At 50.9% G+C, this 25,156-nt stretch overlaps 2 long non-coding RNA genes across 3 annotated transcripts; both read right to left on the bottom strand.

Moving 5' to 3' along the window:
- Nucleotides 1-1,502: 1,502 nt before the first annotated feature.
- On the bottom strand, nt 1,503-8,513 carry LOC140694979 (uncharacterized). 2 transcript variants are annotated; one of them, XR_012070637.1, is made up of 6 exons: nt 8,298-8,513; nt 6,439-6,567; nt 5,963-6,095; nt 5,522-5,575; nt 3,173-3,282; nt 1,503-1,777 (listed from the first exon to the last, which is right to left on the bottom strand). It is a non-coding gene; the product is annotated as an uncharacterized lncRNA (long non-coding RNA). The 2 variants fall into 2 exon arrangements; XR_012070635.1 differs by lacking the exons at nt 5,522-5,575; nt 5,963-6,095; nt 6,439-6,567; nt 8,298-8,513 and adding an exon at nt 5,051-5,200.
- Nucleotides 8,514-8,557: 44 nt separating this feature from the next.
- Nucleotides 8,558-15,910, bottom strand: LOC140694980 (uncharacterized). Its single transcript, XR_012070638.1, has 7 exons — nt 15,798-15,910; nt 14,089-14,205; nt 13,496-13,670; nt 13,296-13,377; nt 9,974-10,060; nt 9,569-9,639; nt 8,558-8,599 (listed from the first exon to the last, which is right to left on the bottom strand). It is a non-coding gene; the product is annotated as an uncharacterized lncRNA (long non-coding RNA).
- Nucleotides 15,911-25,156: the final 9,246 nt, after the last annotated feature.

Genomic DNA, 25,156 nt, shown 5'->3' with positions numbered 1-25,156 from the left:
TCTATGATTTACTGTTAGAGCCTTAAAGAATAATATTTTCCTCAAAAGATATTACGGCAAAGGGATTTCTTTTGGTGGAACTGTTCCGGCATCAAATCTGGTGCATGTCTCAGGCCACTGGCAACATAGAGATGATAGAAATTAGGAGGCATTATAAACACAGAATCATTTTTAAAGGAATTAAAAAAACTGGATGTGTGTAAACAAAGAATCAGAGAATATTCTGGTGAAATAAATGTATTTTTCAGCTTAAGCAAGACATGGGGTGAATAAATCTGAAATGAAAAAACCACCCAGAGATTAGCAGCGAGTCATGCATGCAGTGTGAATGATCAAAACCAAGTTGTTTCCAAACCAGTGTGCAGGCTTGATGCCTTCATGAATCAAATCTGTGTGGCACCAGGCCACCTCGAATACATGTTGATGAGGTATTTATAAGCCCTTCACCATCCCAAATCAAAGCCCACGCACGAGCCACAAGACCATCACCTACACATTTGGAAAACACACAACATGGTGAATAGCACTTTTCTTGTTCAGTAGCCGGTGGCAGTGAACTGTCAGCAGACAGAGATACAGGGACACAGAGGCACCTCCCCTCACTCAGCTGATAAACTTCCGTGCATCCCTGGGGACAGGATTGTCATAAAATGCACCATGGATTGATTCTCCTCCTAGGAAAGGAACTGTAGTGCTGTCATTAGGTTTGAGCAGGGGTGGGTGGAGGATCTCAGAAGAGTTGTTTCAGCACACCAATAGAATTCTTGGCCACCGTGACCACGAAAGACAAGTCCCCTGCCATCCCGGTAGGCATTTGGGCTCCTGACAAAAGCTGGGCTCAGTAAAGGGTTGAGTAGAAGGCACAGACCTGAGGGATGCCCCAGCAATAGGCAGGAGGTAGGGCCTGGTTTATACTGCTCTGGGTGTATCCCAGACTCATCCGAATACGAAATCAGAAATTTGCAAAACAGCAGAGCTGGGGTGGATCATCTACTCCAGACTCCTCACCTTACAGTTAAAAGGGTGGCAACCCTGACAGGCAAAGCAACGTGCTAAAGGCAGAGCGTGGAAGTCGCAGTGCCAGATGAAACGCAGCGTGCAACCCCCGTTCAAGGCCGCTGACTCTGACGACGGGGCCAAGGTTTCCAATGAGGAGAATAAGACAGTGTAAATACTTTGTTCCCCCTAAAACCCCAAATGTTTTTTAAAGGCACAAAAACTCACCTTAACTAGATCTCTTCTGAGGGGGCTCTCTTCTGCTTCTTCGTCTTTCTGTCTCCATTTCCCTCTCTCAGACACAAACACATTCAGTTTTGTGAAAGGGGACTTCCTTCCATACAAAGACAGACTTCACATCTTCAGAAAGATACCTGAGAAAGCACGTTTCTCAATTCAAGTCTTTGTGTGAGTTCTGGGCAACTGGCTTATTTTCTAGAACAATCGGTAGTTACAAAATCCGGAAATCATCTTCCACAAAGGCAGAGTTCTGGTCCGTGTTGATAAAGTTGGGGATGTCACATTTCATGAGTCTGTTCGGCTCCTCCTCTGGCCACCTGCTGCATCTGATGGCTTCCTGGAGCCGAATAACACTGTAAAGGGCTATGGTAGGGATACCAGCTTTGGCCTTGTCCAAGTGGTCCACTTCATTGATGTAGCAGTGAAAGAGGGACCTAGATTCGTCATTGCACTGCCAGAGAACACCTTGGGCAGCAGCGGTCTTCCAAAGTCTGACACAAAGCTGTTGAGTCTAAATCTCTTCTCGGGAGACTCTGCATTGCTACAAAGAAAACCAAAATAAAATATCGTTCACAGTGTAGCTCGGTGACCTGAAGAATCATAGTTTTTGCCATCTACTGAGAGTAAATCCCTGCACAGAGCATGCTGACATGCACTGGAATTGAAAGACATCACTTCTGAACACATACAATTAAACCCAAGGCAAAAGTCTAAAGTGAGGGCCCATGGACCATCCTAAAAAGACATCGTTCCCTGAGAATCCTCAATATTGGTGCCTCGCACACCAGTGTTTCTCCGTGGGACACTCAGATCTCTTCATCAGGATTCGTTAAAGTGCTTCTTAAAATGCAGAATTCTGGAGTGCACACCCTCAGAGTCTCCAGAGGTAGCGACTGGTAGTCTGTATTTTCATAGCCACCAGGATAACTAAACATGCTCAGGTTTAGCACCGCAGTCTACATCGGGTCACCTGAGCATCGACAATTCTGTCTCACGGGATGGGGGGTGCCATGTGTGTCAGGGTGCTGTCCTACCCATGTGTCTCCCCTGATTCTCAGAACTGACAGTGCTGCCCCATTGGGCACGAAATACCACCGTTTCACAATGCATACACAGGGCGCCCGACTGAAAAACAATCAGTGATAGGAGAGGGGACAAAACTCAGCTTCCTGTTACCTTGTTTCACTTACTGTGGGACGAGTGATCAATTCAAGGGTAATAAATCAGTGAATGAGTGAATAACATGACTCGCGTTAGTCCCACGAGTGCCTGGAAGAGCAAGCCTGGGCACATTGAGAACCATAACAGCCCATCTACTTAAATGTCATCCTCCACAGATCTATGTAAAGGTTACTTCCACCCAGGCAGTGACTCCAGAAGGGCAAGAATCATGTATGAACACACTCTCAAATCCAGAACAGAACCTGACAACAATTAGGCTCTGGAGTCTGTGTTTAGCGAGTGTGGAATCTCAGTGATTCCAGCTCTTACACCTTGCCTTCCCATCCCACCACACACGATATGGCCCTTATGTCCAGTTCTCCCGGGGCTGGGGCCACGGAACCCATTTATAGGACTGGAAGAATCTGATCATTTAAACCATCCCCCAGATTATCATCAAGAGTCACCTGCATTTCAGGGATCAGTAATCCCAGAAGCTTTGCAGTTCAGGCAGCTGAGGGATTTTTATATCAGCTCTGTCTTCTACTGTGACTGCCTGGGTGACATCAGACAAGGAATTCTGAAAAGCCTGAACTTTTCCTTTCAGGAATAATCTAATTAACAAATCTCGTTGACCACTCAACAAATGTGATGTGAAGATCAATAATTTACACAGGAGTACAACATTCACTAGGTCGTGGATTTAGAATCAGAGGAAAATCATTTTAGAAAGATTGACAGAATGTAGCTTTAATGCGAATTTAAGTATTCTTACCTTTCAGTAAATCATCTTCCCCTACTTATCACTTCACCCAAGTTTAAAAGATGTCTGAGAACAGGGATGAGTGTGTCAGCAATCTGAGACCCAATAACCTAAAATGTCACCTAGGAAAAAGAGGGGAGTAACACATTTTTAAAAAGCATGGTGAGGATGGCGGGGCCATCCCCAACCCCAGACTAAGAAGCTCTGAGTAATAGCTTTCCTGCCTGCCTGGGGCATCAGCTGATGTGAAAATCCACCCAGAAACCTCACTGTCCAGCAGCTCTTCCATAACACAGGCTACACTTTCTCAGAATTAAGAATTGCGTCCAGTAACCACTTCGCTGAAGAATAAAGACAAAGGAGAACAAGAGAGTTCTGCCCCTCCCAAGGGAGAGCCCAGACCTCGGGCTGCATGCACTGCGCCCACCTCCCTGGAGAAGAATAAACTGGAGAAGGGCGTTCTGCGAAACTGCGGCAGCAAAGGTTGAGATGGGAACAAATTGACCAGCTGGCCAGGGACAGCCCCCTCCGTCGCTGCCTTGGCGGCTGCCTCAGCCCTCTCAGCCCATCCTGCCCACCTCCGGTGGCTAAGCTGTCAGAGAAATTGCTTTGCGACCTGGAGCAACAGAGGCTGCCCTCAGGCCAATCTGCGGAAAAGATGGGAGCTAAACCCCCAGCTCCCGAGCGGCAGGCTCCATACCCCCGCCAACACCCCGACGCCCCCGCACCCTACCGCAACCCCGGGGAAATATGACCCGAAGAAGTGTGACCTGGGAACGAGGGGCAGCAGAGGCCGCCCCCACGTCAGGCCTGCAGAGAGATTGGAGCTTATCCTCCAGCTCTCCAGGGGCAGCCCCTGTCCTCTCCACCTCCTGATCTCACCGTGCCCACCTTCCAGGAGCAATCAGACCAGGTGTGGGGTGTCAGGCGAATCTTGCGCCAGAGAGGACGTCCCCAGGCCAGGTCAGGGGAGAGGAGAAGAAGTGGCCCCATTAGGCGGGGCAGCCGGCCGTCGCAACTGCCTCTGCCCCTCGACCACATCGGGCCCGTCTCCCAGGAGCAAGCTGACCTGGAGACGGGCATCCGGCTTCTTGGGCAGCAGAGGACGCCCCCAGGATTGGTCACGGGGAAGAGGAGAGCAAATTGACAGGCTCCGCGCTGCAGGTCTTCTACCCCCGCCATCGCCACCCCCGCACCTTAAAGGCACCGCCCAGGGCGCCCCTCCCCCAGCAGGCTGAGCGGGACAGGTGCGTCTGGTGACCTGGGGCAGGAGAGGCCACTCCCACACCAGGCCATCGGGGAGACGGGAGCCAATCCACCAGCTCCCCAAGGCAGCCCCTACCCCCGCAGCAGCCACCACTCTTGCCCATGACCTCACAGTGGCCTTCTCTAGGGAGCAGGCTGACCTGGAGATGGACGTCCGACGAACTTGGGACAACAGGGACCGCCCCCAGGGCAAACCATGGGGGGAAGTGGGAGCAAATGGACAAGTTCCATGGGAAAACCTGCCGCTGCTGCCACCACCCCCAAAGTACCAAGTCCAACTCCCGGGGTCAGGCCGACTAGGATACACGCGTCTCATAACACAGGGCAACAGCGACCGCCCCCAGGACAAGACGCGGGGAAGATGGGAGCAAATGGTCCGCTCCCCCGCTGCAGGCCCCCGACCACCGCCACCCCTGCACCCTGACTACCCTGCCTCCCGCCCCCAGCAGGCAAAGTGGGACAGGGGTGTCCCGGGACCTGGAGCAGCAGAGGCCGCCTTCAGGCCACGCAGTGCAGACATGGAGCTAATCCACAATCTCCTCCGGGGCAGCCTCCCTATGCCTGCAGCCACCACCTTACCAGCCCCCTGACCGCACCGCACCCATCTCCCAGGAGCAAGCTCACCTGGAGTCGGACCTCAGGCAAATCTCCGGCGGCAGACGTCGCCCCCAAGCCAGGCCGTGGGGGAGAGAAGAAATGGAGCAACTCCCTGGAACACATCCCCTGCCCCTGCCGCCTCCGCCGCCGCCTCCCAGGAGCAAGTTCATCTGGAGACCCGCATCCCGCCTCTAGGGCAGCAGAAGCCGCCCCTGGCTCCGCCTCTGGGGAGAGCGGAGCGAATTGATCGGCTCCCCCGCGGCAGCCTCCCTCCCCCCGTGGGTCCCGCACCTTAACGGCCCCGCCCCCACTCTGCACTCAGCAAGCTGAGTGGGACAGGAGTGTCCGGCGACCTGGGGAAGAAGAGGCCGCTCCCAGGCCCAGCAGCCGGGACAAGGCAGCTATTCCACCCGTTCACCAGGGGTAGACCCGCTCCGCCCCTCTGCCGCTGCCACCGCCCTCTGACCTAACCGCCCCACCTACCAGGAGCAAGCTTACCTGGAGTGCAACATCTGGCGAATCTCCGGCGGCCAAGCCCCACCCCAGGCCAGGCTGCACGGAAGAGAAGAAATCGATCGGCTTGCCCGGGCAGCCTCCCAACCGCCACCGCCGCCGCCGCCGCCCAAAAGCATTGCAATAGCCTACCGGGGTCAGGCTGACTGCAAGGATGTGCACTTGCCTTCTTATCCTGGCCAGGTCCCTGAGCACCTCCCTGCATCCCTACACTCCCTGCACCTCTGCACCCCTGCTACTCTCTGCAATTCTGCATCCCTCCACCCCCACATCCCCTGAAATACTTGCGCCCTCCACAGCCCCTGCACCCCTGTCACCAGTTACACTTTTGCACTGCTTACACTCCTGCACCCCTGCATGTCCCACACACCACCTCTTGGGCCTTTGGCAGAGTCTCTGCTGTTAGACCAATGCACAGTGACTCACTCTTTGCCAGTATATGATGCATCAGTGGACGTCAGGGGTTGCCTGCAGGAAGGTACATGTTCCCGGTCACTAGCCTGGGCCACTAGGGTGATCTCTGTGAGGTCACCCAGGACGGGTTCAGAGATGCTGTTCTCTGGGAAGAGAGGAGTTGAAACCGGTCTTGAGGGCAGAGCTGTGCTCACCAGGCCGTCCACGCTTCATGTTTTACACAGGGCTTCGGAGAAGTGAAATGGATCCGGCCAAGTAATACCGGCCTGCTGTGAGCCCACCTCAGTCCTGGGCTCTGAGTCAGACCGACTGGCTCCCTCAATCAGGGCCCAGTTTGGGCACCTGAATGGTCCCTTTGAGGCATCCCAACAGTTCTCAGGATGAAGTCTGGCTGCTTCCACCCCATGGCCCTCCCTCCTACTGTGCTGGCCTCAGGAAGGTTCCTTATATGGGGAAGAAGGCAGCCCACACCCTACCCCACCCCTCACCTTTCTCTAACCCAGGCTGGTGCTCTCTCTGCCCCTCAGAGTCTGGGAAGCCATCCCTCTTCAGTTATGTCCCTTCTGAGATGGACTTGCTTCCACTCAATTCTAGGCGAGGATGCACCATGGAATGCACTGGGTAAGAGAACCAAAATAAATAATTTCTTCTGTGAGGTTGTCTGTTTATCTACTGGGGCTGGGCTGTGTGTAGTTTGCTACAGCTATTGGTGTGAGAGGCTAAAACAGCCTGTGTGTCCTTGTTTTCATCTCCCCGCTGTCTTTGGGTTTTCCCTAGACACTCCTGAGACATTTACTTCTGTTAGTATTATTCCTGTTATTACACACGGGCCCTACTGACATGGAGGTAAGGTGTTGGGGGAGCGGGACAGAGCAGGGCATCTGCAGTCCTGTGATTAGTTCTCATTGAGCCTGTGCCCTGAGCTGTGACCTCCACAAGTGTGTCTCTTTCCCCCCACCCCAATTTGGGTGACACAGAATGGATTTCCCTTCTCCCAGGTTGGTTAGGCTCTGGTAAAATAATTTCTCATTAAAAAAACAAACAAAAAACAACTTCCCCCAATGAAACAGAATGTTCTGGGTGTATTTCAATACAGTTATTTTCTCCTCTCCAGGGAGGAAGCATGAGGAGTTATCCTCTGACCTTCATTCTGAGAACAGGACACGGTCCTGGATGTAAAATACATGAAAAAGAGCATGGGGCCCCTCTGACTGGCCCCCTGGAGTTGTCACACTCTGATTTCCCCACACTGAGCCTCCTGCTGGCCTCAGGGACCTGTTAAATCTGCCTGCCCCCGGGGTTCTTACAAAAGCAGGTTCTGCCTTGGGAGCTGTGACTCTCCAAGCCTGCCCGCTGTTCCCTTTGCAACCTCTCTGGGTTGGAAGCAGCTTTCCCCCTCAGTCTTCTGGGATCTAAGAAGAGCAGTGGGTTTGCAGCTCCCTCAGTTTTGGTGTTATTTTCAGGACAGGAGGAAGAACTTCTGAGCTCCACACGAGCTGGACCAGAGGCTGGAATCCTCCCTTCCTCTGCCACCGTGCAATCAGTGGCTGTGGTTCTAGCCGAGTTTCTGAAGATGTGGACTTAAACACACATATCCCAGCCCTCACAGGAGCACACAGTCCCATAAATCCCCCTAGTTTCCACTGGTAACTATGGAGCTGATGGGGACATGGGTTTCGGGACCACAGAGGCCTGACTGCACGACTTGCTCCGTGGCCTATTTACGTGGTTGCTCCGGGCCTTGTCTGAAGTGGCTTGTTTACCACACCTGGTACGTGGGAAACACAAAATAAGTACTAGAACCTTCACTTTTTCTCCCTCCAGGGCCTTCAAACGTAGAAAGTAATAAGTGAACTCAGACAGCCTAGTCACCACAATGAGGTCCGTCCAGCCTGGCTCTCCTGAGTGATGGGCACTGACTTGCACCTTAACTCGGAACAGTAGGGGAACTGCCTTCCTCTAACTGGGCCTCTCCCCACACCAGGCACGCCCGCAGCTCAGACGGGGCCAGATCCCCAACTGAGGTGTGTGCTGGTGGCTTCAGTGTGACCTGGCCCTGCCGGGACATGAACCTGCAGTGAGTGAGGTGGAGGGTCGGGTGGAGGGGGGTCCCTTCTGGGGTGGCAGGGGGCCCGGTAGCACCCCTCCCAGCCTGGTGCCTGGGGCTCCCTAACACCTCCTACAGCTCCTGGGTTGGCTCCGGTCCTGGCCACTCCACACACCCTCCCAGTATCTTTTCATTATGTCCCTTTTCTGCTTTTATCAGCGAGAAGTGGCTTCTGTTGCTTGTTCAGTGAAACAGTACATCGGGAAACCAGACTACTTCTAACATCAGTAAAATACCAACCTCGGTCAGCTCGCCGGGCAGACCGTGCAGCACAAAGGCCTGAACAGGGCTGTGCGAACGGCTTACGTGAAGGGTCCTCAGCATCTGTCTTCAGAGATACAGAAGCTGATGGTTCAGGTAAAACCTCAGGGTGGGATTGAGGAATCCAAAGCTGGTTGGTTTCAAAGGCTAATTGGTCAGACCAGACCCCTGAGCTGTGGTCAGAAGCCTGGCTCACCGTCATGCAGACTCAGCGCCCAAAGTGCCGGGTGGGGCCGGTGCTGTTCCCTTTGTAGGCTCTCGTTGGGGATTCAGTGTAGCCCCTTAAATACAGCAGAAATTCCAGCCCCATTAGCCCCCACCCTGAGTGTTCCATGACACAAATCCCGGGAGTGTTTAATTTTCATCTTTGTTTAGGAGGATGAAGGTGGTTCAAGAGAAGACATAAATTCACACTTAGTGACACAAGGTCACAGCCAGTACTTCCTCCACGGAGAGCTATGTGCTCCCACAGTGGTGGCTGGGGGCTCGGCAGAGACCCTCTGCTGGTCCCAGAAGGACTCGCTCCTCTGGCCACAACTCATGGGTTGGACAGCAGATCCAGAGGGTGACAGAGCATCTTTCCTGGGAATTTGGAACTGACACATAGAAATCAAGTTCACTCATCTGGAGTTTGGCGGAGGGGAGGGGCGGTGGTTGGAAATCAAATGAAACCAGAGCATGAGAGACACTTAGAAGTGAAAGAGCGAGAGACAGAGAGACTGAGCTTGTGAGAGCAAATAGTCAGAAAGAAGGCAAACAATCAGGGGACAGAGGAATTCCAGCTCCTGACTGTCTAGTCTGTCCCAGCCCATCAATGACCCCGTGAGATGTTTAATAACATTCCAGTTTTGCAGATTAGGAAACAGGCTGAAAGAGGTGGGGGCTGGGTTTGGGTGCACAGTTAATTCAATTGCCACTGGACCCCACACTTCCCATTGCCTGAAGGCACCCTAATCCTCACTGGGACCCCTGTGGTCCCCTGACAGCCCAGCACCCTGATCAAAGGGACCCTGCGGGAGTGGGAACCCCTCTTGAGTGTGGAGAGTTCCCTGCCCCGAGATGCCATGCATCAGCAAGCTCCTGCTCACCCCAGGTTAACATCAGCCCAGCTGTACAGTCTCCCAACCCGCTTCCCTCCCTGCCAGGCACCCCCAACCTTTCCACCGAGTGTACTGCAGGAATTCAGGCACAGGGATGCCCAAATCAACACGAGCCCACCGGCTATAGAAACAGCAGACTCCCAGCCCCACCTGGGTTGCGAGGGGACAGAAGGTGTCCTCAACTTTCATGTGTCTAAAACAATCTTCTTCAGCTGGAGGTTCTAGAGAAAAATAAAAGGTCCAAAACATAGTTCGGTGAGGAATTCCTCCAAGGACCTGACTCCAGTGTCTACAACCATGTGTACCTACCCCCGGAATTGGGGTGAAGGTGGATTATTGATCAGCACAACCCCTGGTGGCCCAGCTCCTTGGCTTGGCTGCCCAGAGGGGGCTGGGGGAATGGGTAAGGCCAGGGCACTCAGGAAAAGCACAGAGGACCTGACCTCTCCCTTCTGCACTCGTAAACCCTTCCCCAAATCTCAAGGCATTGGACAGAGATCCGCCACAATAATGAGATGCTCCCATCTCTTCACTCACTCCTGTCGGTTCACTTACATGCTGAGCATCCACTGGGTCCCAGGACAAGACACATAGAATGGCTGATGGGACAGGCTTGGTCCTTCCCCCTGGAACCTGTTCAATCTGATCAAAGAATGATCACTCATAAAGAGTTTCTCAAAATTATACAGAGACCAAAGACCAACTGCAGAGTGAACCAAATTTAAAAATATATATGAAGATCCCCCAGTCTCCCCGCCTAAGGTTAACAGCATAAAGCAAAAAATTCTTGCCTTTAATCACCAGGGAAGTTGTCACCCCCTCTCAGGTGGAAAGGAGAGTTATTCTTTGAGCACGTCACAGAAGTGCTCCATCGGATTGGACCAGGGCATCTACATTCATTCAGCAAATGTGTATAAGCTCCTACTACATACGGGAATCTCCTAACTAGACCGTTCCCAAGGCTCTCGGGCTTTATCAGTCAACAAAATAGACATGACTCCCCATCACTGGGGGCTCAGAATTTTAGCAGAGGAAACAGGCAGCATGTTGGGGTAGCAAGAGTTTGGATAAATTTTTAAAAAAGAGTGATATGAGCAAACTCGGGTGATGGCGGTGGGGTGGGAGGCAGGCAGGAGAGAATAAGGCAATCCTGGCAGATCTCACGGAGTAATGAACTTGAAGCAGAATAGATCCGGAGGAAGAAGGAAGAGCCGGAGCCAGAGGCCCCCAGAGTGAGGGGGAGAGTGTGGGCAGAGAGGCAGAGCACGCCGGGTCCTGAGGCCTTTGTGACGACTTTGGCTCCTAATGACATGGTGACCCGTTTAGTGAGTTTTGAGGGGAGGGGTGATGTAGTCCAACTTATGCTTTTGTGTTTGTGTTTTTTGGGGGGAAGTAATTTATTTATTTTAATGAATGTGCTGGTGATTGAACCCAGGATCTCAAGCATGCTAAGCATGCGCCCTACCACTGAGCAACACCCACCACCCCCAATGTATGTTTTTACAGGCTCCCTCTGACTCTGTGTGGATGAGAGATTGTAGGAAAGCAAAGATGGAAACAGAAGGCTATTGGTATCCAGGAAAGGCTGAAGGTGGCTCTTAGGAGGGCGGGGAGTAGAGAGCAGGTATTTAATTAAGACAGAATATCCAGAATTTTCTAACAAGCTGGATTTGCTGTCTGTGAGTGTAAAAGAAAGAGAGAGAAAGGACATGGTTCCAACATCTGGGCCTGGACAATGGGAGGGATGTCCTCTCCGGATGGGAAAGGGGATGGGAAAAGGTGGGGCTGAGCAGGTGGAAAGGGGCTGGTATCAGCTCAGTTCTTCAATGTCATGGTTAAGGGGTGTGTTACATATTGCCACAGAAGTGCCTAATAGGTAGAGGAATCTGTTTTCTTTTTCTTTTTAACATTTAAAAAATATAATTAAACATATTAATTGTATTATGTGAATGATTTGGGAATTTTGTTTCATGCCAAGTTATATGTTATATATAGCCAAATGGAGCATATATCAAAAAGGGGAGAAATGAGGGCTTTCACATAAACTGACTGTCCGTAACGTAGGTAAAATTTCAATAAAACCAGTCTTCAGGGCAAAAACCTCATGTCGGTGTTACATAAAAATAAATGAAAAACGACTATGTTGATGTACCATTATTTCATGTTACATAATAGCCCCAAACTAACAGTGTTTAACTATGAGGCTTGTAGAAATACTATTCGCTTTATTCACATAAATACAGAAGTGCAGAAATGTTCTAAGGTAGAATTAGCATCTTAGTGGAAATAATACATATTTGAGCATTTTACATGATATATATGTACTGATTCAAAATTTGGAAAAGTAATTTCATAGTAGAACATATGTATGAATGTGAAAGCAAGATGAATGAAAGGAAAAGAATGTGATGTGAGTCTCAGGGATAAAGGCTCAGATGGAAAGGGGAAATCAGGGAATTTTGGAGAAATCGAGAAATTGATGGCATGCCAATTTCCAAGGCTGGGTTGCTTCCACCAAAGGAATAGCAGAGAGAGAGAGGAGAGGCCCAGGAACCCACCCTGGGGAACACCCACAGTATATGTTTGGAAAAAACAGGAGACATTGGCAAAGGACCAGCCAGCAGGCCAAAAGCAGAAACAGACAGAGAGATGGGCTGGAGGTTGAGTGAAGCAGGAACACGGGGTAGGAGGGATGGAAGAGCTGGGTCAAATGCTGCCGAGGGGCCAAGCATGATGAGGAGTCAAAATTGACCACTATATTTAGAAACATGGGGTCACTGATGGCCTTGACAGGGCAGTTTCCATAGAGCGAGGGATCAGGCGAAAAGCCAGAATGGGTGTAAAAGGGGATGGCTCAAGAGAAGATGCAGACAGTGAGTTTAAACAACTCCTTAAAGATTTGCTGCAAAGACACAGGGTGGCAATTGGTGGGGGTGAATTAGGGTCAAGGAGTGCTGTTGGTTTAAGAGGATGGACGTTTATATACTGATGGTGCCAACTAGCAGGAGAACAAAATAGATGAGGCAGTGAAAGAGAGGATGGTTTTGGGAGTGACAACCCAGAGAAGATGGGAGGGATGGGGCCTCGGGGACTTTTGGAGGAACTGGCTTTCGATGCCACTTTTAATAAGTGGTGGGGCACCGAGAGTGAGGTCACAGACATCAGAAGGCGAGCGGATGTGCTGGGAGTTGCTTGTGAAATTTCTCTTCTGTTGGCTTGTTTGCTTGTTCAAAGTAGAAAACTAACCTTACCAGCTGAGGAACAAGGAGGAAGAAAGAGTTACTGGAGGCATGAGCAGAAGATAAGAAAGAGCCTTCCAGGGAGAATGGGACAGTAAAAAGGGCAGGGGGAGGCGGGGGAGTGCGCTCCCAGAAAGTTACATTTTCTCTTTGACGTCCCCAAATGTGTGACGTGTTATTACCCTTCCTGCTGTCTACAAAATAAAAATTAACTATGGTTCAGAGGAAATGCTATTTCATTCTAAGAGGCTGCCTGTTTCTCAGGAATGGTCATCTTAAACTGCAAATATTACAAACAATGTTGAAAAGATGAACCTGTGTACCTAAAATCCCCTATTTTCTATTAATCTGTTTACTACTTAGTTCCCCTATCAATAACACATAACAAATACTGCCATGATGGAGGTACATCGATGCTTAAAAGGAAATGAGATCTGTATCCTTTTGCTAAATTCCATGGCTTCCTTAATATGCAGTTCCACTTGGAATTTAGGAATGTCTGGTATAAGAAGTGAGAAACAGTTTGAGAAAATCCCGACTCAGAATTATACATCACAACCACATCTCACAAGTATATACAGCCGTAAAAAAGTTTAAAAGCAAAACTCCGTTAACTACTCTTAAAGACCTTTGCAAACCTGGGCCTGCCAAGATGTTTCCAAACTGGAAAGGAACTCCAATCTCTTGCCTGGTACCGGACCAGAGGCTGGCCAGCCTTTTCTGTAAAAGCGAGAGAGTAAATATTTTCAGTTTTGCAGATCATTTTGTTGTAACCATGCAGGTAGGCAATAAGAAAGCTAAGAGCACTGGGAGATAGGAAACAAACGGGCATGCCCACACTCTCCCTTCCACTCAGGGCAGCTTCTCTGTGGTGGGGAGCTTTGCCACAATCACTTGCTTCTTTTTTCCATTGGTTTCTTTGTTTCCACCTTACTGCTCGAGCTCAGAACTTCAGGTGGGCCTGGTCCTTCAGCATCCATGCAGAGAAGGCTGAGCGGGGTTGGGAACCCCACCTGATGGAGAAGAGAGATTACTGGGAGGGACATTGTGGAGGCCACCATGACACGAGACAATCACACCTTCCGGGGTGAAAGGGAACGAAGACAAGGGAAGGACACAGTAGTGGGACCCCTAGGTCGCCTGCCAGGCTTGTTCTCCCTCCACGGCAACCATGGGGGCCTGGGGGGTGTTGGGCTTCAGCTACGGTGATTAGGATGAAGGGACTCAATATAAAGGACCCTCCAACTCCTCACTAGGTTCCAAACGCAGCCCCTCTAATTCCACCCTCTGAGTTTCTGGAACTCTGCTGGAAGAATACATGAGCAGGCCAGAACCAGAGCCCAAGCCAAACATGACAGGGGCTCGTGGGGCTGTAACCCCATGCTCAGTGGTCGGGGACTCCTTGCAAATCTGCAGAAATCCCTGTTCCACCTCATTCCTGGGAGAAACCCCAGATCTCCTCCTGCTCTGTCTGTTCTTCTCTTGAGGCTATTGTCCTGGAGGGATGCTGAGTCCTTGAACCTGGTCCTCCAAACGTACATAAGCAGCCTGTTCAATAAAACAAATTATGCACTTTTTCACATTTGCCAGTTTTTTGATTCCAGAAAGGCTGTGGGACTCATTCTCACAGTCTCCTGTGCCCCCACCACATGGTGGCCCTCTGCTCATGTAAACACGATTTCCCACAACTGCACCCTGCCTCCCAGCTTGTCAGAGGGGAGTGTCCCACAAAGACACAGGTGTTTGTGAGGATCCTGTCCCCCAGCAGAAAGCCTGCTCCTGGAGCCACGGACAGGGATCTGGCCTCCTAAGCCGCTCAGCTCTAATTCAAAGCCTAAAGTGGAGGCCCCGAACATTGCTGAATGACTTTCTGAATCACCTGGACTGGAGGGGACTGATTTTCTTTCCAGGAATGGAGGTAGCGCAGCCTCCATTTTCAGGGCTGACCTTGACGATGGATCTAGTTCCCCCGACTGCACCGCAGGAAGGAGTGGCCCTTCCATCCCACAGGTTGGAGACCCAACCCAAGGGAGTACTGAAGCAGTGCATTGCTGCCAGGTCCAGCATCCCTGCAGAGTGGCCTCTGCCCTTGAATGACCCCCTTCCCAGGGCCTTTCTTGCCCGGACACCACCACACCCCAGGCTGTGCCAGAGCTCTGGGGCTCTGCGTGTCCAGGGCACACAGGTGGCACCTGAGCCAGGTGTCCCCTGGGCCTCAAGGGAGAGAGGTCTGCTTCTGCATCAGGGGAAGGTGACCCCACAAGGCTGGCAGGTCACTCTCAATATGGACCTCCAGGAGCCCTGGGAGCAGTTTCCCTGCAGGTGTTAAGAGCCATCATCAGGAGGGCAGGCCCCTCTTTGTGCAGACCATCCAGCAGTGCTGGGCCCACGTGCTGACCTCAGAAATCTACATGCCCCCAGGATACCCCAGGCAACCTCACAACTTCGTCACTTGGTGACCTGGGTACCACGAGCTCCTTGGCCATCCCATGAGGGTGGTCCTTGCAGGCATGGTCTCCAGGTTCTCCCGTTGAGAAATCCCCCTGGGTTTCTGTGGTCACAGAGCACACACCAGAAGATTCTAGTCCTGCAGTGACCCCCACAGCAGTCAGCTCCCCTGTGCATGTCCAGGGACAAATGACAGCAATTTATTGCCAGGTACCGTGATGAACAAGGGGGTGGGATTCCATACTAAGTTCAGGATCCTGGTAACTCACTCTGCACCCCAAAAAGCTTCCATGAGAAATGTGTGTATTGGGATGTCTGTGCCCCTAGAAGAGCTGTTCCTGAGGGTTCCTGGGACCCTCCAGCCCCTCTCAAGGTTCTCAGATCCTGGGTCTAAATTTCTATCTGCCTCTTTTGGTGTACGGCCACCTGTGTCTCGTGGTCATGGGTCACTTTATTGCATGACTTGGCATGTTCTTAGTGCTCGTCCTCCACCCCTGCACTAGACTCCCAAGATGTTCCCACTGACCCTTGGCTCCCTGGGTGGCTCAGGGGGCCCTAAGTCTGCACCCTTCACTCTCCTCCTCTACCCCCACCTCTGGGGCCACCCCTAGGTGGACTTGGAGGTGTTTGTAAATGAGTCTTACACAAGGACATGTCTGGACAAAGCAGGACCCCACCCCCGGAAAACTCACCTGCTCCCTTCTCAGAAGAGGACCCCACAGCCCCACATTGCCTCCCAGGGGTCTACTCAGGACACAGTCCCCCAGTTCTGGGCAAGGTGTCTCCCTGGAATCCTTGCTTCCAGGGAGTCTCTCTGTCCTTCTTCAGAGTTTAGAGGTGTTCCCATGTCCCTGACCACCAAGATGCCCAGCACAGTCCCTTCAGTGACCTGGAGAGACAAGTAACTTATGTGGCCACAGGTCTCACAGGACACACCTGCTGGGACCCCAGGCTAAAGGGCTGTCCTTCTGCCTTCTCAGGTGTGGCTCCTGTGGTAACTTTTTGCAGGGGGCCCAAACGGGGAGTGTGGCCCAAAGCAGTTCATGGGGCTCTCTGGGCAGGGAAGACTTGGGCCAGGTGGCCTTGCCTGGTTTCCCTGCTGGGCCACTCTGAAAACCCCCGCTCCTCTGGCTGTGGCTGGAGGCCCCTCAAACCTCAGGGCGGGGCTCTTTCTCTCAGCCTCCACTGACTCCAAAGCCACGCTGGTGCTGGCGAGGGGAAAGAGCTTTCTTGCCTTCTTTTGGCCAAGTTGCCACAGGTGGATGCTGCGGGGAGCTGGAGAGAGAGGTAGCACTTGCTCAGATGTGAGTGGTTAAGCAATTTGACACCCTGTCAACTAGCCTTAAACATTGGAATGAGGTCTTTCCCGGTAAAGCTGGAAGTTACTTTCAGTAACTTGTCTAAAGATTTCTCTTTTTTTTCCACTTAAAGACTCATAAAACCTCTCCCAGGTCATTCCTGGTATGGATCATTATCCAGGGATCAATCAGGAAATGCAGGAGGAGAGGGGTGGGGGTGGGGGAGAGGGGAGGTTAGATCAGAGCCCACGGAGACGAGATGCCCCTCCCAGGAGCCTCACACTGGGCAGTGGCTTCTGGCATCCAGCTCTCCTGTTCTCAGGCCCATTCCATCTGCGGGGTTTTCCAAAAACATAATGGTGGAAGGGCCATGGAGGACACCTAGAACTTCCAGAATAGACAGGGGGAGCAGAGTTACCATGCTGGCCCTGGGTTTGGAGACAGACCTGCAGTGGAGACCACAGGCTTCTGAGAAGCCAGTTTCGAAATAAAGGCAGTATGCCCTGGAATACCCGGCTCGAGAGAGTGCTTCATCATAGACATGTAATTTACATAGTTCTCACCACTAAATTCTGTGTTCCCAACACGCTACATGAATGACGGCTTCAACACACATTCATTTCTGAGATGTGAAAAAGTGTAGAGCCGCTCTTTCATCCTGCATAATGGGCATGGCTACACTTAAGAACACTTACCAAGATTTCTCAGCAAGAGCCAATTTCGAAATAAAGGCAGTTTGTGCAGGAAAACCCTGTTGGAGTGAGGGCTTCCCCATACACATGTAAGTTATAGAGTTCCCCTCACCATGAAACGCTGTTCCCAACATGCTACATGCATGAAGGCTTCGACACACATTCAGTTCTAAGCTGTTAGCATGTGGAGAGCCGCTCTTTCATTCAGCACAAAAGACATGGTTACACCCAGGAAGATTTACCCAGATTTCTCAGCTGCTTCCTTCAGCCAGATTCAAAATAAAGGCAGTTTGTGCTGGGAAAGCCTGTTGGAGCGTGTTCAGAGCTGTTTCGGGCTCTGTCCCAGCTGGAGGGTGCAAAGCCCAACCTCCAGAAAGAGGGACCAGGACCCCACCCGCCAGGTGGTGTTGCCTTTGTAGGGGAACAGTGATCTTTGGGTAAGATATATTGCGGCTCTCTCTAAAAACTGCTTTGACTTAAGTTTGCATCCTAGTCACCAGTTCCAGGACAACAGAAAAGGCATACCCTACATCCCTTTACACTCAACTCTTCCCAAAAGAGCAAATATTTGTCCATGAAAATACCAGCTGCTCTTCTAAGGCCCACTAAATACCCAGCAGTGTGGGCGGTGCACTCTTGATCAGGGACAGGTGGAGAGGGAACAGCGGTCCTCCAGCAGGCTTGGCCTGGTGTGGCAGCTGCGCTGTGGGTGCGTGGTGGGGAGGGAATGCAGGGAATCCTGTTTGAGGGGCCTCTGTGCACGCCTGCATTATAGTCTGAGGTTTCATACAAAGGCTCCAGGCATCCTAACTGGTCAGATACAGCCCCCACCCTTGGGCTGGAACCACCAGGAGATAAGTACCTGTAACAGGGACGGTGCCTGGTGTGGGGAGAGGTCATGGGACACTCCGGGGGCAGGGGCGGTGGTGCTGGGGAAGGCAGGGGATGCAGTGAAGGGTGGAGGGAGCAGGGTCCTTTGCTTGGGGGTGTGAGTTCTTTGGGAGACCACAGGGAATGGCACACATCATCCCCACCCTATACCCCAAATTCCTAGCCCCGCCAACACAGGGGCTGCTCTGCACCCTCTCAACGTGGCTCTCCTGTAAGACCGCACCCAACCAGGCATCTGGCACCCTGCCCTACCTCCCCTCTTGGGACAGATCCCGTCTTCTTGGAAACTGCCTAGCAGCGCGTATTCAAGGCCGGCAGCCGGCCTGGCGGATCTGCACTTCAGGTGCCCTACCTGGCCAGCCGTGCCTGCCTGGGCTCAGTCCTCTATCTTGCCCACCGGTAGCCTGGGTCCACTTCCGGTGCAAGCGGAGGCCGCGGAGCCCAGGCTGAGCCCCGCACACAGACAGGTGAGGGTGCCCCCGCCCCGCTGCCCCGCCGCCCCGTCCACTGTTGGCAGCATTGCCCCAGCCTCCGGCCGGTGCCACCTGCAGTGAGGACCTCCGCGCGGCCCCGCCCGCCCCGGCCCCACCCAGCTGCCCCATAAGCCTCCCCCCACCCCCGTCCTGGCCGCGCCCTTGCTCCCATTGGCTCCGAAAGTTCTGCTCTCGCACGTCTAGCCTCGGGAGGACGCAGACGCAAGCGCTAGGGGAGGGCCCCGCGGCGTTGCCATGGATAAAGACGCCGCGCTCCTCGCGGGCTGGCGTGCGCTTCTGGGGAAGGCAGCGGGCTCCGGAAGTGTGCAGCTGCCCGGGACCATGGCGGTGTTTGCTGCTGGGGATGGCGGCTTGCTTGGCCGGGCCACTAGTTCTGGCCGCGTCAGTCGGCGGCCGACATCCTTTCTGGGGCGGCGTCTCACAGACGGTAAACGTACGGCAGCGCCGTTGGCGGGGCCAGTGGACATGGACCGGGGTGGGATCCGGGTTGGTGTGGCGGCCGGGGAGGGCTGTGGTGCCGGGGAGCGGGTTGGGGCGGGGGGGACAGGGCTGGGGCACAGCCTCCGGCTTTCCTCCCCCTCGGGCTCTGGGGCTTGGACCGCGAGTCCGGGTAGCCCTGCGTGGCCGCAGCCTCCCAGAACCCCTGGGAAGGGCAGGTGGAGGACCCGTCTTTTATGAAGCGGGGCCTTACCCGCGTTTTGAAGAGCCCCAGAATCAGATGTTGGAATAGGGTGGTTTATCAGCCTTGTATATCAGCAGGGAAATTTCAGTTCCATCCAGATGTTGGCTCCTTCGCTAAAACTCAGGAATAAGACAAGGGTCAGTGTCAATTAGCAGTTATCTAGGGCTTGACTCAAAATAGACTGTGCGGGGTGTAGAGATGGTAGATGGGCCCTCCCTTTCAAGGTTGGTAGTCTTCTGGGATTAGAGGCCTCAGTTGAGGATTACATCCTCATCTGCAGTAATGGAGGTTGTGGGAAACATTAACACAGAGAAGGGAGGGGTGTTGCTGCGGTAACTCATTAAAGAAGCCAGGACACTTGCCTGGCTCTTGTGTAGGAGAGTCTCGCCTAGGGTAGGGCAGCAGTTATCAAAGTGAGTCCGAGGCCCCTGAGATGCAAGACTATTTTCGTAGGAACGCCTGGAAGTCACCTGCCTTTTGCACACTCTTGCACTCCCGAGTTTCCTGTGGGGTTTTCCAGGGAAAACCTAGTCTGTGATATCACAAAACAGGTAATGTAGAGGCAGATAGAATTAAGCTCTCACCAGTCCAAAAGAGATTCTCAGAAATTAAAATCACTGCTATTCCTCTCATTAATGATTTTTGTTTAGAAAAATATACTTATTTTTTGCTTAAGAGTATTAATGGTATCATGTAGTAGGTTGTTATTATTTTTAAGTGAACTCATAAGCATTTTTTAAAGTTCTTATTTAACTTCTAACACAGGAACTATTGATAGATTTAACCCACATAAACAGCAGCCTTTTGAAGTCCTCAGTATTTAAGAGTGTACAGGGGTCTTTAGGCCAAGAAGTTTGAGATTCCCTGGAGAACGGGTGCTCAGGTACTAGTCAGGTGCTTAGCGTTGATAGACAGATGCCAAGATGTCTTCTGCATGTGCTCCCGGACTCGAAATAATTGGCCACACAGAGATCGGTGGGCAGTGCCTCCACTATACAAACCAGAAGCTGCTGAACGTGTCTTGAGTCTAGGCCATGTGCTGTGCAGATTCCCATTGTATCTGTTCTATCTAAGCCGGGATTCCTGTGCAGAGACCTGGCTCTGAAGACCCGCTCTCCTTTGCTCCCTGCCAGGTACCTTCTGTGTTATGTCAACCCTCCGGAGGGCTTCAGCCTCCGTAGGGGCGTCTGTATCCACATCGCCTTCCTCCTGAAGACCCTGCTGAAAATGGAAGAGTCGGTGCTGGTGATACCCCCTTGGGGCCGCCTCTACCATTAGCAGAGCCTGGACATCCACCAGGTCCGGATTCCCTGGTCTGACTTTTTTGATCTCTCAAGTCTCAACAGAAACATCCCTGACAATGAGTACGAACAGTTCATTGCAGGTGAGATGGTGATCGTTTAACTGGGGCCAGACGGTTTTTGTTCTGGTTCCGATGTGAACATCGGGCCGTCTTGCTTCGGGTTTGTCAGTCTGCTTAGGGGCCGTGCTCATGTTTCCTGCACTGCAGGTGAATTTGGTCTTTCCACAGTTTTTCTCAGGAAATATATCTGAAGTGTATGAGCTCTGTGTTCCCTCCCCTCTGAAAACCCTGGCCTTCTGGTGAGATGGAGTGGTGACAAGGAGGCCACTGCCACAGAGGCCTTGTCCCAGCAGGACTCGCTCCCTGGGCAGTAAGGGCCATTCTTACCTGAAGGAAAACACGATGTATGTGTACCATGGGCCACGTGCTGGAGAAGGTATGTAACCTCTCATTCAGTATAATTTGGTCCTGCTCAAGCTTCCCATTTTACTTTTTGTAGGAGGTAAGATTTGAAGATTTTCTTTGAATACAGCTATTTAGAGCTTATCTTTTTTTTTAATTGAAATGTGGTTGATTTACAATGTTTAGTTAGTTTCAGATATACAGCATAGTGATTCAGTTGTACATATACATAGTCTATTCTTTTTCAGGTTCTTTTCCATTATAGGTTGCAAGATACTGAACATTTTCCCCTGTGTTCTACAGTGAATCCTTGCTGTTTGTCTGTTTTACATATAGTAGTTTGTAATTGTTAATCCCAAACTCCTAAGTTTGTTTCCTAAGCCTGTGAGTCTGTTTTTGTTTTGTAAATAAGTTTATTTGTATCTTTTTTAAAAATTCCACATATAAGTGGTATCATATGTTACTTGTTTTTCTCTGTCTGAGTTATTTCACTTTAGTGTGATAATCTCCAAGTCCATCCATGTTGCTGTAAATGGCATTATTTCCTTCTTTGTTACAACTGTGTAATATTCTTTTATATCTAAATACTACATCTTTATCCAGTCATTTGTCAGTGGGCGTTTAGGTTGCTTCTATGTCTTGGTCATTGAAAACAATGCTGCTGTGAACATTGGGGCGCAGGTATATTTTGAAATTAAGGTTCCCTCTGGATATATGCCCAGGAGTGGGATTGCTGGATCAAATGATGTCTTTTTTTAGTCTTTTGAGGTATCTCCATATTGTTTTCCACATTGGCTTCACCAAACTACATTCCCAGCAATAATGTAGGAGGGTTCCCTTTTCTCCAAGCCTCTCCAGCATCTATGGTGAGTGGATGTTTGAATGGTGGCCATTCTGAGTAGTGTGAGATGATAACTTATTGTAGTTTTGATTTGCATTTCTAAGATAATTAGCGATATTGTGCCTTTTTTTCATATGCCTCTTGGCCATTTGTATATCTTCATTGGAGAATTGCTTGTTTAGTTGTTCTGCCCATTTTTGGATTGGGTTGTTTATTTTTTTTCTTATTAAGTTGTATGAACTATTTTTATAGTCTACAAGTTAAGCCATGTTCAGTCTCATCTTTTGCAAATATTTTCTCACATTCCATAGGTTGTCTTTTCATTTTGCTTATGGTTTCTATTGCTTTGAAATAGCTGATAGGTGTAACTAGGTCCCATTTGTTTATTTTGGCTTTTATTTTCTGTTGCTTGGGTGGATTGCCCTAGGAAAACACTGCTGAGATATATGTCAAATAATGTTTTGCCTATGTTTTCTTCTGAGAGTTTTTTAGCGTCTTGTCTAATGTTTAAGTCTTTAAGCCATTTAGAGTTTGTTTCTTTTTTGGTTTTTTTTTTTCAACTCTATTATATGCTTTCGATTTGTGGTTACCCTATTTTTCAAGTATATCAACCCATTATCATATCTATTTCCTTTAGACTGATAATCACGTAGGCTCCAACACATCCTAAGAATAATGAGAAAAAGGAAAAAGAAAGAGAAAAAAATCTATCTTTTCTTGCTACCGTCTCCCTTTCCCACCTTTTTGTATTTTGATATACTTTTTCTTTTTTACATCTTCATGTTTATTGTCTTGTAACTCGTTATTTCATTTCCAATGATGGTTTTCCCATTTCTATAGCATCCTGCTTCCTTTCTGTTTAGAGTAGAACCTTTTAATGTCTCTGTTTGGTTCCATAATGCTGAATTATCTCCCTAACCCCCTCCACCCTGAGCCTCTGAATACTCAGTACAGGGAAGCCAAACCATCCTAGCCTTCATCAGTCTTGGGATGCAATCTTCAGAGTGGGAAAGAAGAATCATTGAAAAATAATATTCTGTTTGTTGCTTTCTACCCTTGCCCAGAGAGTGAGAATCACCTCTGAAGGCGGAGGAAGAAAGATGGGGGCATGGGGCACAAAGTCTTTTCTCCTTTTGCTACTGAAAAAATGATTTCTTTTGTAATTAGTGATGATGCCCTTTAAATTGGTAAGATCGAGATTCCACAGCTTCAGCGCCTGTGAATAACCAGCTGGGAGAAAGCTCTCCAGGGCCCCTGCAGTGGGAAAGGCAGCCCCTCTGAGCACCTGTTGTTCTGTATTCTTCCGGCCTCCACACAGTTTCGCTAGGCACTGTGCAGGACGATGCAGTTCCCCAAGGTGGAGGACTGGGAGACCCCTGCTTGGTGGCAAGCCACAGGAGCCCACACTTGAAGGACAAAATGAAGAGTAGTGGGGCGGGCATAGGAACAGAGGATGGTTGAGACCCAGGATAGTTTCCTGGAGGCCAGCAGGTGAGACTGGCGGGGCAGATGGGGCCCTGGTGCATGGGCAGTCCTTGAGGGATCTGAAGCAAAGATATGAACCAAGATACTGGATTCGTGTGGGGGTAAATCGCCCCCTGGAGGCCACGTGGCAGTGCAGCGAGCCCAGGAGGAGAGGGCATTTCCCCAAAGTTGGGTTGACAGATCACAACCAACTCACTGGGAACCGAGAGGTACAGAGATATTGTTAACTTTTTGTCCCTCTTCCTGGAAAAAAAATTGCTTCCTGTTGAATAGCCTGTGTAGTTAGTGAGAATTAAAGACATGAAGTAACATTTCCTCAAAAGTCATCCATTGTGCAGTTGTTAATAATGGTCAAATGCAAACTTGAATAGATTAAATCAAACAGTCATCATCGTATTTTAAAATCTTTTAAAATAAAAAATCTTGCTGTCTTTGTTCTTCATTTCAGGGTTCACTTGGTGATAATAGTAACAAAAGCAACAGCAAACCTTTAAAGAATTCTGTCCTGCTGTTCAAGGAACTCTGTGTTCATGACAAACCAATGAGGTGGCACTTTACAGGAAGGACAGTCATTAATCACACAGCTAGTAAATGGCAGGGGTGGGACTTGAACCCAAGCTGTCTGACCCCAGAGCCCCCTCTCAGGCCCTTCAGTGCAGCTCATCACTTGGTATGCCCAACAGAGGCCAGCATTAAAGAGCAGCATGACCTTGGCTGCTTGGCCTCTGTTTCTTCATCTGTAGAATGGGGGTGTGGGCAGTGAACTCTGTGAGCTCAGTGGTCACTTCCTCCAGCTCTGCTATTCTACTGCTTTGAGTTAATTTAAGAAGTATCCGAGCCCCTGAATGGCCCACCCATAGGCTGGCGCTTTGCTAGGCCGTGGGTTACGGAGAAAAATAAGATCAGCCTGCTTCTCCAAGGAGCCTGTGTCCCTCCACGGCAAACGGCTTTGAGGCCCAGGCTCCCTCGCTGGCAGTCGGGGACTGGGCAGGAATGTCTGATAGAAGATGGAGGCAGAACCCTTCCGGGAACAGTGGTGGCCACAGAGCTATCAGGAGCGGGAGCATCTGTCCAGGCTGCTGAGAGGGGGGCCCTCATGAGGCCAGTAGCCCCCCCAAACTAAGCCCTCAGGACAAAGATCCAGCCATTCCTGCAGTGTCACAACAGAGCCAGTCCATCCTCATCACTGTGCCCCTGTGCTCCTTTGTCCTGGGGCCTCTCTTCCCCCTACACCCAGAAGACTCATCTCTCTCTCTTCTCTGAGTGTCCCCTCACTTCACCCATGGTCCCTGCTTCCTAGGCCACCATCTCTGGAGTTGACGATTTGCCCCCTCACACTCTCCGTTTGATCAGGAGCCTGGGTTGACCTCCTTGTGCTCACTTTCCCCCACGAGGTGATTTCTCCTCCTCTCTTGGGAACACCTGGAAAACCCAGTCCATTCCTAGCAGTGCCTGCCACCCTGGCCTCCCTGCTCATCTGCCTCAGTCAGGAGCAGCTGGACCACCAACTCTGTATTGCCTCACCGCCTACCATCAAGACGGCAATGTTGATTCTCCCTCCACCACCCAGTATGGTCATTGTAGGGTCTTCTTCTCTGTCAGCCTGAGCCAGACACCTCCCATTCACCCTACCCCCGGGCTCATACCCGGGCGTGTCTCCACCCCAGGTCCAGCCTCTCTCCTTTATGTGCCCAACTCTAGCCATCCAGCTGCTTCTCCACCAGCCTCGTTGGCCCTCCTTCACCCTCACTGGGGCATCATGCACTGACTCCTCTGCTTTCCTACCTGTCCACGTTCCTCTTACTTCCACTTCCCCACCTTCCAGCTCTGCATCCACAGTCAGCACTCTCTTTATGACAAACAAAACTCCCTTGACCCTTGATCTTTTCATTTCCTCACCAGGATGACTTCCATCTCGGTTCACCCAGCTCTATTTGTTCTGAGCCTGCAGGCAGCAGGCTCT

Source organism: Vicugna pacos, unplaced genomic scaffold (assembly GCF_048564905.1).
Source record: "Vicugna pacos unplaced genomic scaffold, VicPac4 scaffold_115, whole genome shotgun sequence".
In the NCBI taxonomy this organism is placed as follows: domain Eukaryota; kingdom Metazoa; phylum Chordata; class Mammalia; order Artiodactyla; family Camelidae; genus Vicugna; species Vicugna pacos.
This window is presented reverse-complemented; position numbering and strand designations above follow the sequence as displayed.